Below are 15,716 nucleotides of genomic sequence, written 5' to 3' on the forward strand. Positions count from 1 at the left end.
TTTTTTTTTAATTTTTTTAAAATTCTCTACCAGCATTTCTTTCATAAATCCTCTTTATAAAAAAAAAAGTAAAATACAAATTCAATGTCCCCTTACCCATTTCAGACATTTCATGTCCTTGAAAATGTTAATATTCCAAGCTATTGAGCGCATGCCAAATACTTCCTGTTATGAGTCAGCTTAGAAAATAATTTAAAACATCAAGACAGTTTAAACATGCATTGAATTCATTCTCTTCAAATGTGGTGTACTGGAAGGGGGAAAGAGAGCTGTAATTTATGCACTCAAGTTGTTAAAAATAGGTTGGCGATGGCACTGCAGTAATTGACAATTTGACAACCATGTTCAAAAACCATCTGAAAAACTCTAAGTTCAGTGCTACTAGTACAGAAGAGCCTACTATCTTCATATTTTGACATAGGCTCCTATTTAGTGATGGAGGATTGCACTGGGGAAAAAGCAAAGCTGCAGCAGCATCTACACGTTTATTAATAATTTCCCTTCCCATCAGTCACCATCAGTGAGGAAGACTTATCCACGTGTATAGGGCAATGTCAAACCTAGACAGACATATGGGAAACCATATGGAAAACGATCTTTTAAATGTCAACATTAAGCCCAGTTTATAGCTGTGTGTTACAATAATACACTCTTCAGTTACGAACTCCTTTCTGACCTATGTGGTACAACACATTTGTTGCAGAACTGGATAGTGAGAGGGGAATGCTCTACTCCACGTGCTCTGCGTGGGTCCCTCCCACATTCTTCATGAGTAAGCCGTGGAAGCTTCCATTCCAGCCACTATGCAGAGGAGCTTCAGGGAAACATCTGCCTTTAGCAACGGAAATGGGCCTCCTTGGAAATGGCACTTGTTGCTAATTCTATCTGGGTCAAAGAGGGATGAGCCTTTGCCCTTATCTGGACAGCCTTAAACATTTCTACCTCATTATCAAAGTTATTTTAACTGTCCCTCCAGAGAAGATATGTATGAGTCATCGACAGAATAATATACAACTGTTATGGCTGGAGGCTAATTTAGGGCTTCTTGCAAACATTTAAGGAGAGGGAAAAAAAGTTTTGTTTTTTAAAACAGTTAAGGAGTTTGTTGCTAATAAATAGTATTTGCTAATATTTGTGTCATTTTTTTAGGCCTGGATGATAGGGTTTCTCATTATTCATACAAGAACCCTAGAAGATATGGTAATTATAATTATGCCTGCTCTAGACTGGAGGAAGCTGGCCCCTCCTAGCTTAAAGATAGCATAAGCAGGGCACATGAGCCTTTGTGTGTGTGTGTGTGTGTGTGTGTGTGTGTGTATTTGTGTGTGTTTATGTGTGATATTGTTGAATCCAAGCACTTAGATACTGTTAAAGCTAAAGCTGTCTGACACTGCTGTGCTTATGAAAAGAGTACAGAAGACAATAGCAAGGACAAGAACATAGAGCTTAGATATCTATTGTGTTCAAGCACAGAGTAACTGTAGTGCTTTGGAGATTTACACTCTGGTCAGCACACACATGTATTTTCTGATACTTTGAAATGGTTCTTATGTCAGAACACTAGGACTGTATGGTAATCTGAGACAATCCTGAAAGTATTTTACCCAAATAAGCGAGACAAAAGTATACTGGCCATTATAAACAGCCTGTTATTCTTTTTAGGAAAAAAAGTTCAGCTATCATAGAGTAGGCTTGTAACCCCAGAGGCATATAAGGTTTGTTAAGCATCAGGCCTTGGAGAGGGCTTTTGAGGAGCAGAACTGTGGCTGTTCAAGGTTATAAGGCTTCGTGGTGAATCCACTTGTCATGTTGGAACTAGACACTGTCTGACAAAGTCAAGTGCATTGCCTGACTGACTTTTCCTTCTCTTCTTTACTCTTGTGAGAGCTATGTTATAAATACAACTAAGGTCTGAATGAGGAACATTCTAGGGCTATACATAATAGAAAGGTTGGATTTTGTTTGTACAGAGACACAATTTGGAAAAGCTAGGGTTGCAGCTGCAAATACAAAAGTCTTAGCAAGAAATAAACGGCAAAGGCTCCACAGTTGCTTCTACCGAACAGAAAAAAACCACTTTAGGGTCTAGGTTTCATCCCCTAGGGCGCAGTGGACAGATAGATCAAGGGTGCTGAGAGAAACTTCTAGAAGTCTCCAATATCAGAAAACGAAGAGAAGCAATAAGAGGACTCAAAAAGTAAAGTCAGGGACCTCACATGATAAAACATTGTATACAGTGTGCTGGCTGGTGAGATGGGTCAATGATTATAAGAACAAAATTCAGTTCCCAGCACCCACATCAGAGGACCACAACTGCCTGCAACTCTGGCCTCTGGGGTACCTACACTCAAAAGCACATACTCACATAGTGACACACACACAAACACTTTTTAATGTTTTTAATGACAATTAAAACAGTCTTTTTTTAAAAAACAAAGGATACAGAACAAGCAGCATTGTTTTACAAAGTTGGCAGCCTGGCCAACTAAACAAGTATGGCTCCTGAAACACTAAATGAATGTGTTGTGAAGCCCACAATTCACAGGTTATAATTTTTTGCTGGCGTAGGTGACAACATTCTCTCCATGTGTCTGCAAATATCTGAGAGCACTTCTGTGGGCTTGTTCTGCTCAGAAGGAATTCATTCTTGGCTTCCTGATATGACTTCCCCTGTGGATTTTGAAGGACTCTAGACAGGCCTGCCTTCACATGGGCCTATCCGTGTCCAGCAGGGCTCATCACATGACTCTGAACTTCCTCTGAGTCCAGCAGGGCTTGTCACATGACAACTTCCTCTGCCTACACAGAACTCTGAAAATCAGGGTTTGCATAACTTATTGCTACCGAAATGAAAGTAAAAATGATTCATAAATGAAAATTAACCTTTTCTGTGTGTGTTGTTTGTGTGTGTGCATGTTTGTGTGTGTGTGTTTGTGTGTGTGTCCTTAGAAATAATTGTTAATTGCTTCTTAAATATGGTACATGCATTTAAGTCCTTGAGAAAATTTGATATTGTGGCAAGACTTACATTTCCCAAGAACCTATTAAAGTTGACACATCCATCAATAGTAGCCTAGAATCACAAAAAAAATCAAAAATCAAAAAAAAATAAAAAAAACAAAAATAAAAAAAACTATTTCTGCAAAATTTTAGTATAACTAGTTTTTTTATTGAATTTATGTCTTTGTATTATTGGCTATATATACTTTCTCTGTGAATAGAATTTTCAGGAAAACCAGTGAGTTACAAAATTCAGAACATGGTCCATTTAAGAGTTCAACCTTTCACATGAAAACAGAAGTTGTCATCTACCAAGTTCATACTTGAGAACTTTCCAATCCACTTACAAAAAAAAAAATCACAAATGTACACACACACACACACACACTCACACAAACACAATCACAATCGCCTTGCAATTTTGTGTTGGGCTTCATGCATGGCTATCCTAGAGCCGTTGACCTGAGGCATGTTTGGACACACGGCCCATTGGCCCGGCTTTGAAGCGTGACTGCTAAATTCCCACATATTCTCACAGTCCTTCCAGGGGCACTATTTAGACTTGGTACTATAAAGAATTTCCCCCAAATGTCCCACTCTCGGTCTGGTGGAGACACAGCTCCTTAAATGTCCTTATAGCCAGTCAGCTAGTGGTCCTGAAATACCTTCTGGAAAATACTTTGGAAGGTGTTTTCCAACAGTTGGTCTAAGAATTTGCTGACATCTTTTCCTTACAAAGGCCCCAAGAACACAGCTATAATCAAGAGCCCCCAAGCCTTATGAAAATATAAAGAGATTCAAAACTATAGGGCAGAGGCTTTCCAAGAGTTTTCTACATCTAGAGTATGCTACTCTTATTTTTGTTTTTTTTTTTTTTTTTTAATAGAAGCAGCTACTGAGGTGGGGGGGGGGGTGGAGCAGGTCAAATGGTTATGGAGCCAAGGCTGAGAGACCAGGAAATCTCTACATCCTAGAACAAATAGATACACTCTCCAGTTTCAAGTACAGGAGCTGCCACAGCATAGACAAAAGAATCTACTACAAGAACTTATGGCAGCCTTAATAAATCTACTATCAAGCATTAATTTATTTATTTTGTATGTGTTGAGGGGAAAGGCACACATCACAGAATGTATGTATAGTCAGAGGATATCTCCTGCCTAGATAGGTTCCAGGGATCTAACAGGTCACTGGGCTTGGTAGCAAGTTCCCTTACTTGCTAAGCCATCTTGCTAGCCCAAGTAATCGCTTTTAAATAACTTTGTTTTTAAAGCTTCTGTGTTTCACCCTAATGTTTAGGGAAAAAAGAAGATTTACACAAAACTCTAAGGTTTTCTGTAATTCAAATAGCAAAAAAAAAAAAAAAAAAAGAATTCTACTACAAAGTAAATCTATTTCTCAACAGCCTGTTTCCCCAGTACTTTATTTCTGTAGTTTCTTTTAAAAGTGTCATTCATGTGTGTATGTGTGTATATGTGTGTGTATGTGTGTGTATGTATGTGTGTGTATATGTGTGTGTATGTATGTGTATGTGTGTGTGTATGTGTGTATGTGTGTGTGTGTGATTTTATTTCTGTAGTTTACTTTAAAAGTGTCATTTGTGTGTGTGTGTGTTTCTTTCTCAATAAAAAATTCACACTATTAAATACATCCCATTACTAAAGGAAAGAATTAAGCAGTAGTAAACATACTAAAATTCCATGTGGCCATCTCCTTCCAAGCATGTTGCAACACCTTTCATACATTCCTAAAATAGTCTAGAATATTGTGGACATTCATAAAACTCAGCTTCCATCACAACTGCTATGGGAACAGGAAAGCAGGAAGCCTTGGTGTGATGAAGGTAAATGCTCTCAGGGAGTCTGTGCACGCACATGTTACAGCATGCTGCCTCTTTGGCTTAAACAGAAGCAGTTTTAAACATTCTTCCAGAAGGTGAATACAGCCTTCCAAAGCCTTTGAATTTAAGCTTCACACTGTGATGTTCCAAGAAATGTATCTTTAAGTTCTCAAGGGCTTGAATCAACACAGTAGAATCACACATTTGGTCAGAAAGATGAGTCATATTCCAGACTCTCCCTACTGTAAGCCTGCCTAGCTCAAAATCAATATCTGTCCTAACCTTGCAAGGATTATCAAAACAAAGCTGTAGTGAGTGAAATGAATATATCACTCAAAAGATCCCCTGCACACACACATGCACAATCACGCTCGCCAAAACAGAGCCTACCTTTACCTTATTCTACAGAGCTGATTGGGGATACACAGACATTCCAGTACTATCAAAAAAAGTCAGTGAAGTCACCATCAAACATTTTCTTTCAAAGGCTTTTTCAAAGATTTCAGGCCAGAGCAAAAATTGTACCCTTTCAAATGTGAATGAGAGACATAGAATGAAGCTCTCTCAGAGTTCCTCAGTATCCAAGAGCAAGACCTGCCCACCAACAGTGGCTGCTGTGGCAAACTTTGAAGAAATGAGCAGTCCTTCATCTAAAAAAAAAAAATCCTGTCAGCCCATGTCTCCATTAAAGCCATATGCCAGCTCATCTGACATAGACTCATAGACTCTAGCTGGCTTCTAACAAATATTTCAGAGAGGCGTGGTAAGTTAGGTACCACCCAGCCCTCTGATGTTTATTTTGGGGGAGGGTGAGCAAAGGTCTAACTTTTTATAATATTGAGCATTGAATCAATCTTACCAAAAAAATGTATATTTTTTCAATACTAAGAGAGAGAATGTATTTTTAAAAGGCAAATGACTTCAGAATGCAAAGAACTAGAAGAGGGTTCAGGGTTTCTCAACATAAAAAAAATGATACACTGGGCTGGAGAGATGGCTCAGTGGTTAAGAGCACTGATTGTCCTTCCAGAGGTCCTGAGTTCAAGTCTCAGCAACCACATGGTGGATCACAACCATCTGTAATGAGATCGGGTGCCCTCTTCTGGTGTGTCTGGAGACTGCAACAGTGTACTTATATGTAATAAATAATTTTTAAAAATGCTAAGGGGTTGTTGACTCACCAACTGGACCACTGAACATTGCATACACATATAAATTATCATATTATACCCCATAAACATGCATAGTTACCATATGTCCTGGGAAGAGTATGCTATGGAGCTGGGGCGGTTAACATAAAAGTAAATAAATATATAGCAGGTCATTAGGGACTTCTACTGCCTTAAACTATTTATATTCAGGAAGCAGTGGGAAATAGTCCAGAAAGAATGTTCGGGATGGACTCATAACCAGATCTATGCAAAGAATGGACATACCTGGCTATGTGTCACACAGATAGAAGGCAGAGGACAGAGGTCAGCAACAAGGTCCTGTAGTTAACATGGGTCATCAGGACACAGTTTCCGAAGTGACAGACTTGTCTGGACCCCATCTCCTCCCCCCAGCCTGAGCCACCCATGGCAGGGAAGGTACGAAGAAACTCAGTGACAAAGGAAATCTTCAAGACCTCGAAGACTGTACACAATTATCCCAGTTTGTAGACTGGATGAATCTAGCACACTGCAAGAGAAACAGCTCTGATGTGACCTCGCACTGGGAAGGCCCCGGAAAACATGTGGTTATGGACTACTTGGGGGACAAGTGAAGGGAAACTTTCAAGATTAAAGTTTCAGATCTTTAGACATTCCTCCCCAAGAAAGTAGAAAGAGTGGGAGTGAGAGACAGAGACAGTCAGAGACAGAGAGACAGTGAGACAGGAAGTAAGTTCTGTGTTTGCTCATTGTCAAGGATGCTTAAAGTCTGTTAAGGAAGTCCGCTCGGTGAGTTAAATGTCAGACTCTTCTGTTTGCTGGTTTTGTGATCTGAGGCTAAAGAGATATGAACTCACTGGGCATCTGTGAATTTCTAGACACGGAGAAGCCCTTCAGACTACTCTCCCTCCTGTGCTGTCTGCTTGCTGTCCACACTGACAAGTCTTTATGGTGAACCAGAGCACTATACAGCCAAGCCTTGATAGGGCGGAGACTAGACGGCGCAGAAACCTAACCTAAACTTCTAGCAGCACGTGCCAGTATCTTCTTCATTTTGGTTTGGCATTTTATTGCTGAAACAAATCTGTCCTGCTACTTGATACTTTGCAACCTACTTAAAAAATACTAAGGCAAAATAAAATCTCATCCTGGCACATGCCTGCAATCTCAGCGTCTGAGAGTTCCAGGAAGCTTGGGCTGCATAGTGAGTACCGGGGTCAGCTAAGCTCCAGTTGCCCAAGTAAAACCCTGCCTCAGATAGACAGACAGACAGACAGACAGACAGACAAAAGCAAAACAAAGTGGCAGGACTCAGAAGTCTTAGGAGGTATCCCACATTCTCTCCCCATGGTTCCACCTTGGTTCAAGCCCCATAGTTCTTACACCTGAGAGCTCGTGTCTTATAGCAAGCTTTGAGTTCTTAGTAATTATCCTTTATTTCCAACCCACCCTTAAGGTTTTGTCTTCTCCAAGCTAAACAAATGTATGAACTGATCTATGGAGGACAGTGATTTTGAGCATTCTCTCTGAACAATGAAACAAGAAAAAACGGCTGCTCCCCAAGCTCCAGGCTAGCTGACCTAACATCCTCTTCCCTCTTCCTCTTCCTCACATGTAAGCAGAGGCCATTCGTTGTTTACAGGATGAGGGCAAGAGGTACATTGCTTCCCAAAAAGGATGCAGTGCATGTAACGGTCATCAGTTATTGTGTGAAGTCATTAGTCTGCCCAAGGAGACTAAAGGACAGGCGTCAATAAGCACTATTGTGCAGCAGTGGGGGAGAAGCCTGTGGGAGCCAGGGAGTCTCTGGAATCAAAGGCCTCTGGAAGGCTGCAGTTTCTGCTCACTGATGCCATGAAATTTCTACTTGAGCCTGTGGGAATGGCTGGTGCCTAAGGCCCAAGAGCAGGCTGTCCTAAAGTACAAGTGGGGTGGGGGAAGCAGCTCAGGAGAAAAGGACAGGTGATCCCTGGCTTCTCTTCCTTGAATGGTAGCTGCTTTGCATTCCCCTAAGAGAAGAACGCTGTAGCTCCAGGAGCAGCGATCAAGTTTAATGAGAAAAAGCAGAAGAAAAAAGGCAGAGGTAGAACCCAGAATAAACACTCTCCGATCTGAAAGTCTGGATTTCTCATTGTCATAGCCTAGGTACATGGGCAGTTTTAGAGTGAGTTCAGTAGCCACCTCATCACGTTCCCGTCTAAAGGAGCCCTGTTATGTGGGTGGCTAAGTAGCTACTTTGCATGCCACAGGCAAATAAACAACACGGCAATAATATCATGGAAACCAACAATGGCATCCTGCACTCAGCTGTGTGATGTACTAAGGTGAATAAAAGAAACATCTCAGGATCACTAAGACACGGAAATAAAAGGAACAGATGTAAGCAATGTGTTTGTGCTGCTGAGACAAGATCTCAGTCTATGGCTCACATTAGACCGCTTAGCCTGTCCTCACACTCAGGACGACCCCTTGCAGATGCTCCCACCTCAGCTTCGTGGGTGCTGTGATCATAGAGGGGAGACACCACGCTTGATCATTTCAAGCTTGATCCTTCTAGGTATTCTGCATTTTTCATAAATACAGATATAGGTAAGTACTGCCAACACTTGTGTATATCTGGTCAGTAATTTATAAATCTTTTAAATTTTATAAATGTGCACTGTTCTGACCTTCAAGGCAAGCAGCATGTTACCTATAAATAGTAATTAAGTGTTCTGATTATGAAAACAGATAAAAGAAAAGAAGCTCGCACAAGAGAGGTGAGGGAGTGCATGTATGTGTGTGCTTATGAGTATGAGTGTATTTCTGTGCATGTGTGTGTATGTGTATGTATGTGCATGTGTATATGTACAGATGTGTATGTATGTGTGTGTATATGTACAGATATGTATGTGTGTATACATACACATGCTCTCATGCCTATTTACTGGGGACAAATGACACCCTTGGGTGTTATTCCTCAGGAGCCATCCACCTTTTTCCTTTTTTTAAAAAAATTAGAACAGGTTCACTTATTGTTCTGAAACTTACCACACAGGCTATGTTATAGGTTAGCTGGTTGGAATCCACCTTTCTACCTGTTTTTGCTTCCTCCATGATGGGACTACCAAGAACACATAGGCATATCTGATTTCTTTTACATAGGTTCTAGGTATTGAATCTTGGTTGTCATACTTACAAGGGGAGGGCTTTACAGACAGCTGTCTGCCCAGCTTAGCAACCACAGCTCTAGGTTTATGTTTTCTTCATTTTTAAATACTTGTTGCCTCACAGAATGGCCAAGAAGTCTCTACAAAAGGGCAAGATTTGACCATCTTTTTGTGTAACTAATGAAACCTCAGAGCACAAAAGCAACCAGAGCAATTGCAACATTCCAAACACTCTGAAGACTTTTTGGAGAAATAGGAAACCAAGATGTCTGCATGCTTGTTACATCTAGCAGAGGAAATACCACGGATTCAACACTTAGCCATACAAGGGCTAAATATAGTCTCTCTGGAAAAGAAATGAGGGGCCCTGCAGGTGGTTACAGCAAGCAGGAATGTGAGCCACAAAGAGATTCAAATAAAAAAATTGGTTCAGATTGACTTTGTCAGCCTGGATCAACACTTCAGGAAGTCTGATGCCAGAAGGTTTATTTCCAACAAAATTAAACACAGTATAATATAGAAAAATTTTTTGGCATAATGCAAATTTCAGCTGCACAAGGAAGTGTGATTACATCAAAACTTGACTCAGGAGACACATCATTTCTTCCAAGAAGATGGGTTCTAAAGATAGGCTTTCTGTACTGACTTAAGGGCCCAAGGAAGGGTCTGGCCTGGTCTCTGCGATACAAATAGCATAGAGGTCATGTGGGTTATTAATCACTTCTGGTCCTGGTCATAGGAGCTTGGGGGAGCTTCTGGCTATACAGATAATGAAAGAGTCATTTAGACTAAGGTATTTCCGGTCCTGGTTGTGGGAACTAGATATGGCCTGACCCAGAAGATAACACAGATCAGCAGGCTGTGACCATTTCCAATTCATAGCTTTCTGGATAGAAGAACAGGTTGTACCATCTTTCCATTTGAAAGACAACCTGTGTACTTAATATTCCAAGTCTTCCTGGAGATCTGTGGGCAAATGGACATTTGCTATGTGTTCAACATGAGTATTTTTCAGACTTCACACACTTTAAAGTTTTGCTAACTGCACTGGAACCCTTTGTTTTTGTTGGGAGCAGGGGTCAATTAAGATCTTACTAGGTAGCCCCAGTTGCCCCTAGAACTTCTTACATAGACCAAGCTACCCTTAAACTTAGAACAATCTACCTGCCTCTATCTCCCCAAGTCTCTTGGTGTCCAGCATTATAATCTTTTTATAATGAAGTCCATGTGTATAATGGGCTTTTTCCAAAGTGACCCATTATTACACCAAAAAAAAAAATAAAATAAAATAAAATAAAATAAAATAAAGAAAGAAAGAAAAAAGAAAAGAAAAAGATGTTGGGTCCAATAACCAACCACATTGGGTCAAAGCCAGCATTTTATCCAAGTACATACTTCCTGCTTGCTTTCTTGTTCCATGTAACAGTTGCTTGAGACTGTTCTTTTAGGTGCTTTAAATATGTATGACTAAAACCATCAAGCCTTAGTAGCTCTTGAAGTGAGGGATTTTTCCTCTTGCATAGATGATTTAGTACTAATGTAGGGCTTTGTCAGCCATCTTCTAAGAAGTGTAACCACTAACATCCGAACATTTCATTGCACAATCATTCCATTTCTGTTATATCCCTTTTCAATAGGTCTAGCCCTCTATCCCACAGCACCATGCCAGACTGAAGTTTGATATCATTGTCAAGGCTTTCTCCCTTCCCCCTACATAGACCCTATAGAACTCTACATTTCTTGAGGGCAGAAAGTATTTACTGTATGTCTGTCTTCAAACCACCACCAGAGATATGGTCACTTGTTGATATTGCTGCTAATCCAAATGCCACTCAGCCAGCCAAGGACATAGGACTTCAGATGCCCTGCTTCCCTGGAAAGTAGGTAGACAAGTTGGTACAACTCTGAGAACATGATGGAGTGGTGGGCTATATGTAAGATTCCGAATAGGAGCATTCTTCTCCTAAATAATGTTAGATAAATGTTGGAAGACTGTAATTAAGAATAAGCTATTACAGTCATGGTTAATAAAAAATTCTGTCAGCTGAAAAGGAAAACCACTTCTCACTTGCAGTCTGAAGTAAGGGATCTATTTTTCTTTTGTTTTTAAAGACATTTTATGAGTATTAACATGATGGCTACGTAAATCTATGTGCACCACATGTATACCCTGTACACACAGAAGTCATAAAAGGGCATCAGATCCCCTAGAACTGGAGTTAGAAATGATGTGAACCACCATGTGGTGTTGAGATCTGAACCCAGGTCCTCTGCAAGAGTAGAAAGTATTCCTAACTGTTGAGTCATCCCCCAGTCTTTCTGTCTTTTATCTCCCCCTATTTACGAACCCAGAATCACTACCACTTAGAACTGACTAATTTGTCAGTAGCCACAACCTGCCTTTGCTTAGTGAGCTTCGGAATACTAGTCTTTTAAAAATGCACAAGAAAAGAACACAAAGTTCGTAATCCTTCACAGCACAGCATTAAATTACCACTTTCAACTAATCAACAACTATAATTAAGTCTAATTATAAATTACAAGTACCTAATTTTAGAAGACCTTTCCTTTATAAATCCTAGACATTGGAGACATTATTAACTTCGCTACTTGAAATGATTCCAAGGCTGAAAGCCTCCTTTGTGCATTCTTGCCTTGTGTGTGTGGCCTGGAAACAGACAAGGAACCAGGATCTTCTATCTCTAGGACCGGAGACAGCAACCAATTGACATAAACTGGCATCTCTGAGAGACCACCTGCATGATGCCCACCCAGACCTCACTTTTGCTTATACTTAAATTATCCCTGTGGAATTTCACCTCCTGATACACTCATGAGGATGTGGTAAAAGTTTAAGCCCTATAAAGTTAATAAAAACCTGTGTCAGAGACCCCGATACAGGGAAGATTCAAGAAGACACATAGTTGTGCTGAACTATGCACAAGTACATAGCAGAAGAGGAAAGCCTTGTGTTTTTAGCTTCCCCAAACCATTGATTATATTCTACTGGGTTTAGAGCATTTAACAGAATTGAAATGACTAAAAAGTATATCCTCTCTGCCCTAAGTAATAGCATAAAATAATATTCTGTTCACCTGAGACCCAATGAATGGTTCAATGCATCCCATGGAGATTTTTCACATATAAAAGGAGAGTTGTTGGGTTAGGAAAATGTTTCATTGGGTAAGGAAGGCATGAGGACCTGAGTTCAAATCCCCAGAGCTCATGTGACATTGGGTACGATGACCAACTTCTACTATGCACTACTTTTGTTCACACAAATGTAAGCTCCTACTATGGCAGGATGCCCAGCAGAGGCAGAGAGTCTCTAGAAATGATGGGCCAGCCTGCCTTGTACATAGTGACAACAGGAGACAGACCCTGTCTCTAACATCTAATGTTCTATGACCTCTGTGTGTGCATCTGCACTTAGGAACATGAATAGAACCACATGAGCATATACACACACATTCATGTACACGCACAGGGGGTGGGGCAACAGGAAGCGAGATTTAAACATGAAATAAAAAGGTGGGCCACATTTTCACTGGGGACCCTCTGAACTTCTTTCATCTCCAATATGATGAGTCCATGACTGGTTGACAAACACGGGTGGTGTAGTGTGGTCACTGATAGACCTCACATTGCCAACTATATGCATAAGATGGTAACAGTCACCAGCTAAATGAAGAACTATTGGCCAGCCCTCCCTTACCTCTATGGCTACCATAAAACCAAGAGTGGGTATAGTCTTCTAATGGAGAGAAAGGTAGCCAGAGCAGACTTGTCGTGGAAGACAAAAGGGGTTATTTTCTGTTCAGAACTGACTTTATCTCAAGGGACATTATCATGTATTATGTGATGGTGACTTGGGACACTTCTGAATACAGCCATCAGGGTGGTGGTACCACACTGCTCATCCTGGTGAGAATCTTTAACAGGGCAGTTAGCCCTTGATGGCAAGCCAGGCTCGATACCATCAAACTCCAGTGAAAAATAATAGGAATTCTGGGGTATTGGGGGGAAAATAAACAAAACAAACTTTTGGGAGGTGTGCTTTCCACAATTTGTGTTCCAAAAAGAAAAGTAGGCTCTGTAACGTTATGGAAATGAACCTTTCTAGGTCTCCAGGCCCTCATCCAACAAGGAAAGGGTTAGTCAGCCCACATGTGATCCTGCGCTGGACATGTCTATGAGGATAGCATAGATCATCTAAAACGTGCAGCCCAATCATGTATTTGTTGTGTGCTAAGTGTGTTTTCATGGTTGTAATACTCAGGAAAGGAGTAATATTTTTCACCATTTGATAAATTGAAAACTGAAACAAAACATGCAAACCCACAAACAGCACTGGATCTGTACAAAGCAGCTTGTCCTGTCAACTTCTGTCTTCACACAGATTTTCAAACTGCCAGATCAAGGGAACAGAGTCACTTCACTGAAAGTACAGTGGTGTAAGAAGCAGGGTGATCTGGGAATCTCTGCATTGACAGAGATATGCAGAAACCAAAATCAAAGGGAGGCGCAGGAAACCCAGCCTTCCACACCCATAGTCTAGCACGAAGAACACATTCTTGGTGTGACTCCTTTAGTTCCAAATGCTCTCTGTTCAACCTCCCATTTCATTATGCAAAAGCCCATGTTTTCAACCATGTTGAAATAAGGTGAGCTTTTAGCTTTAATTTGGTTGCCACCTGCTGGCTGAAAGAAAAAAAAAAAAAAAACTGCAGCAAAGGATGCGCATAAACAAAAGAAAGCCTTACTCTTAGCAGAGCCAGTGTGAATAAATTTGGGTTACCTTGTAAAATGGAAAGGAGCAGATACTTAATGTGTGTGCTCTGGGACAGACACTACGGTGGATGCTCCAGATGTGTTACTACTCTTACTTAACAATAATCCATGCGACAGCTCACCATTTTGAAGAGATCAGCACTGGCATCAGAGGATACCACCAAAGACAGAGCATTTCTTCATCCCTAGCATATCCTCGTTTCATTGAGTTTCCATTACCCTGGAACGCCCAGGTAACCCTTACAGCATGTAGAAAATGCCACTGAAGGCCTCACATTGCAGAGCTGCACCCATGCTGTGAAGCATTCGGAGGATTTCCCAGCCAAGCTGAGGCAGGCCAAGAAAATACTCCATCAATCCTGCAGGGGCGCTAGTGACAACCAGTCAAAATACAACAAAAGAGTCAGCAACTTACAAAATACAATAAAAGAGTCAGGAATTTGGTTTGGTTATGTTTTGCTTTAATAGAAATTCACACTAAACATTCGATCCTTCAGCTGAAATAACTATAAAAGCGAAATGGTGGGTATTCTGTTTCCCAAGTGAAACACTCAATGCTCACCGGTGTCCCGGTGGACTTCCTGTACTGAATGGGTTCTGCTACCCGAGATACACAAAGCCCAGTGCTGACCTCAGACAGCTCAAGGCCTGACTGGACAGGAGTGTAAATACTGGGTTTCCCTCTGCCCTTCTATCAGCTCCTTTTGTCTCAGAGAGGCATTACTGGACGATTAATGGCTGAGAGATTAACCTCGGCAGGCATTGTCTTCAGTACTTCGTATATTAACTAAATCTTCATACACTGGTCTATTAAAGGAGACCTGGTATCTTACTCGTTAATGGATGCAAAAGAAAACAACGTGTAATTCTACATAAATCTCTCATGTAATAGAAACAGCATGTAAACCCAAGTACCCTGCACCATTCACGTTTAACCTGAGACAGTGGTTTTCTACCTTCTTCACGCTGTGGCCCATTAATATTTCTTTATGTTGTGGTGACCCCAGCCATAAGATTATTTTGGCTGCTACTTCATAACTGTAATCTTGCTACTGGTGAGAATGTAATGTAAACATCTGACAAGCAGGACATTTGATATGTGATCTATGTAAAAGGGTCGTTCATTCCCCAAGGGGTTGTGACCCACAGGTTGAGAACTGCTGCTCTCAGAGAAGGGAGAGAGCTGAATAGAAGAATAAAGATAGAGATTATAGAAAGATCAGTGACCAGTTATTAGTTGGCCATTCCCCCAGTCTTTGCTCCATCCGATGGGCAAGCACCAAAACCCTGACACTAACGATACTGTTATGCTTACATACAGAAGTCTAGCACTGCTTTCCTCTGAGAGGCTCCACCCAACAGTTGACTCAGACGTGGATATCCACAGTGAAACAGTGGGTGGAGCTTGGGGTGTCCTGTGGAAGAACAGGAGGAAGGATTGCAGCCCCAAAGGAGAGAGAAACTCCACCGGAAAAACAACAGTCCACCACTAACAGGGACCCTTGGGGTCTCTCAGAGACTGAACCACCAACCAATGAGCATGGTCCAGCTGGACATCGACCTCCATGCAGATGTGTAGCTTGGTTTTCGTGTGGATCCCGAACAAGTGGAGCAGAAAGCTATCCCAAAAGCTCTTGCCTGTCTGTGGGATATGTTCTAGCTGGGCTGCCTTGTCTGGCCTCAGTGGGCAAGGAAGCACCTAGCCCAGCAGAGACTTGGTGTGCCATACTAGGGGGACACCCAAGGGGCCCTGCCCACTGGGAGCTGAGGGGAAAGGGGGTGAGT

Source organism: Micromys minutus (assembly GCF_963924665.1).
Source record: "Micromys minutus genome assembly, chromosome: 15".
Taxonomy (NCBI): domain Eukaryota; kingdom Metazoa; phylum Chordata; class Mammalia; order Rodentia; family Muridae; genus Micromys; species Micromys minutus.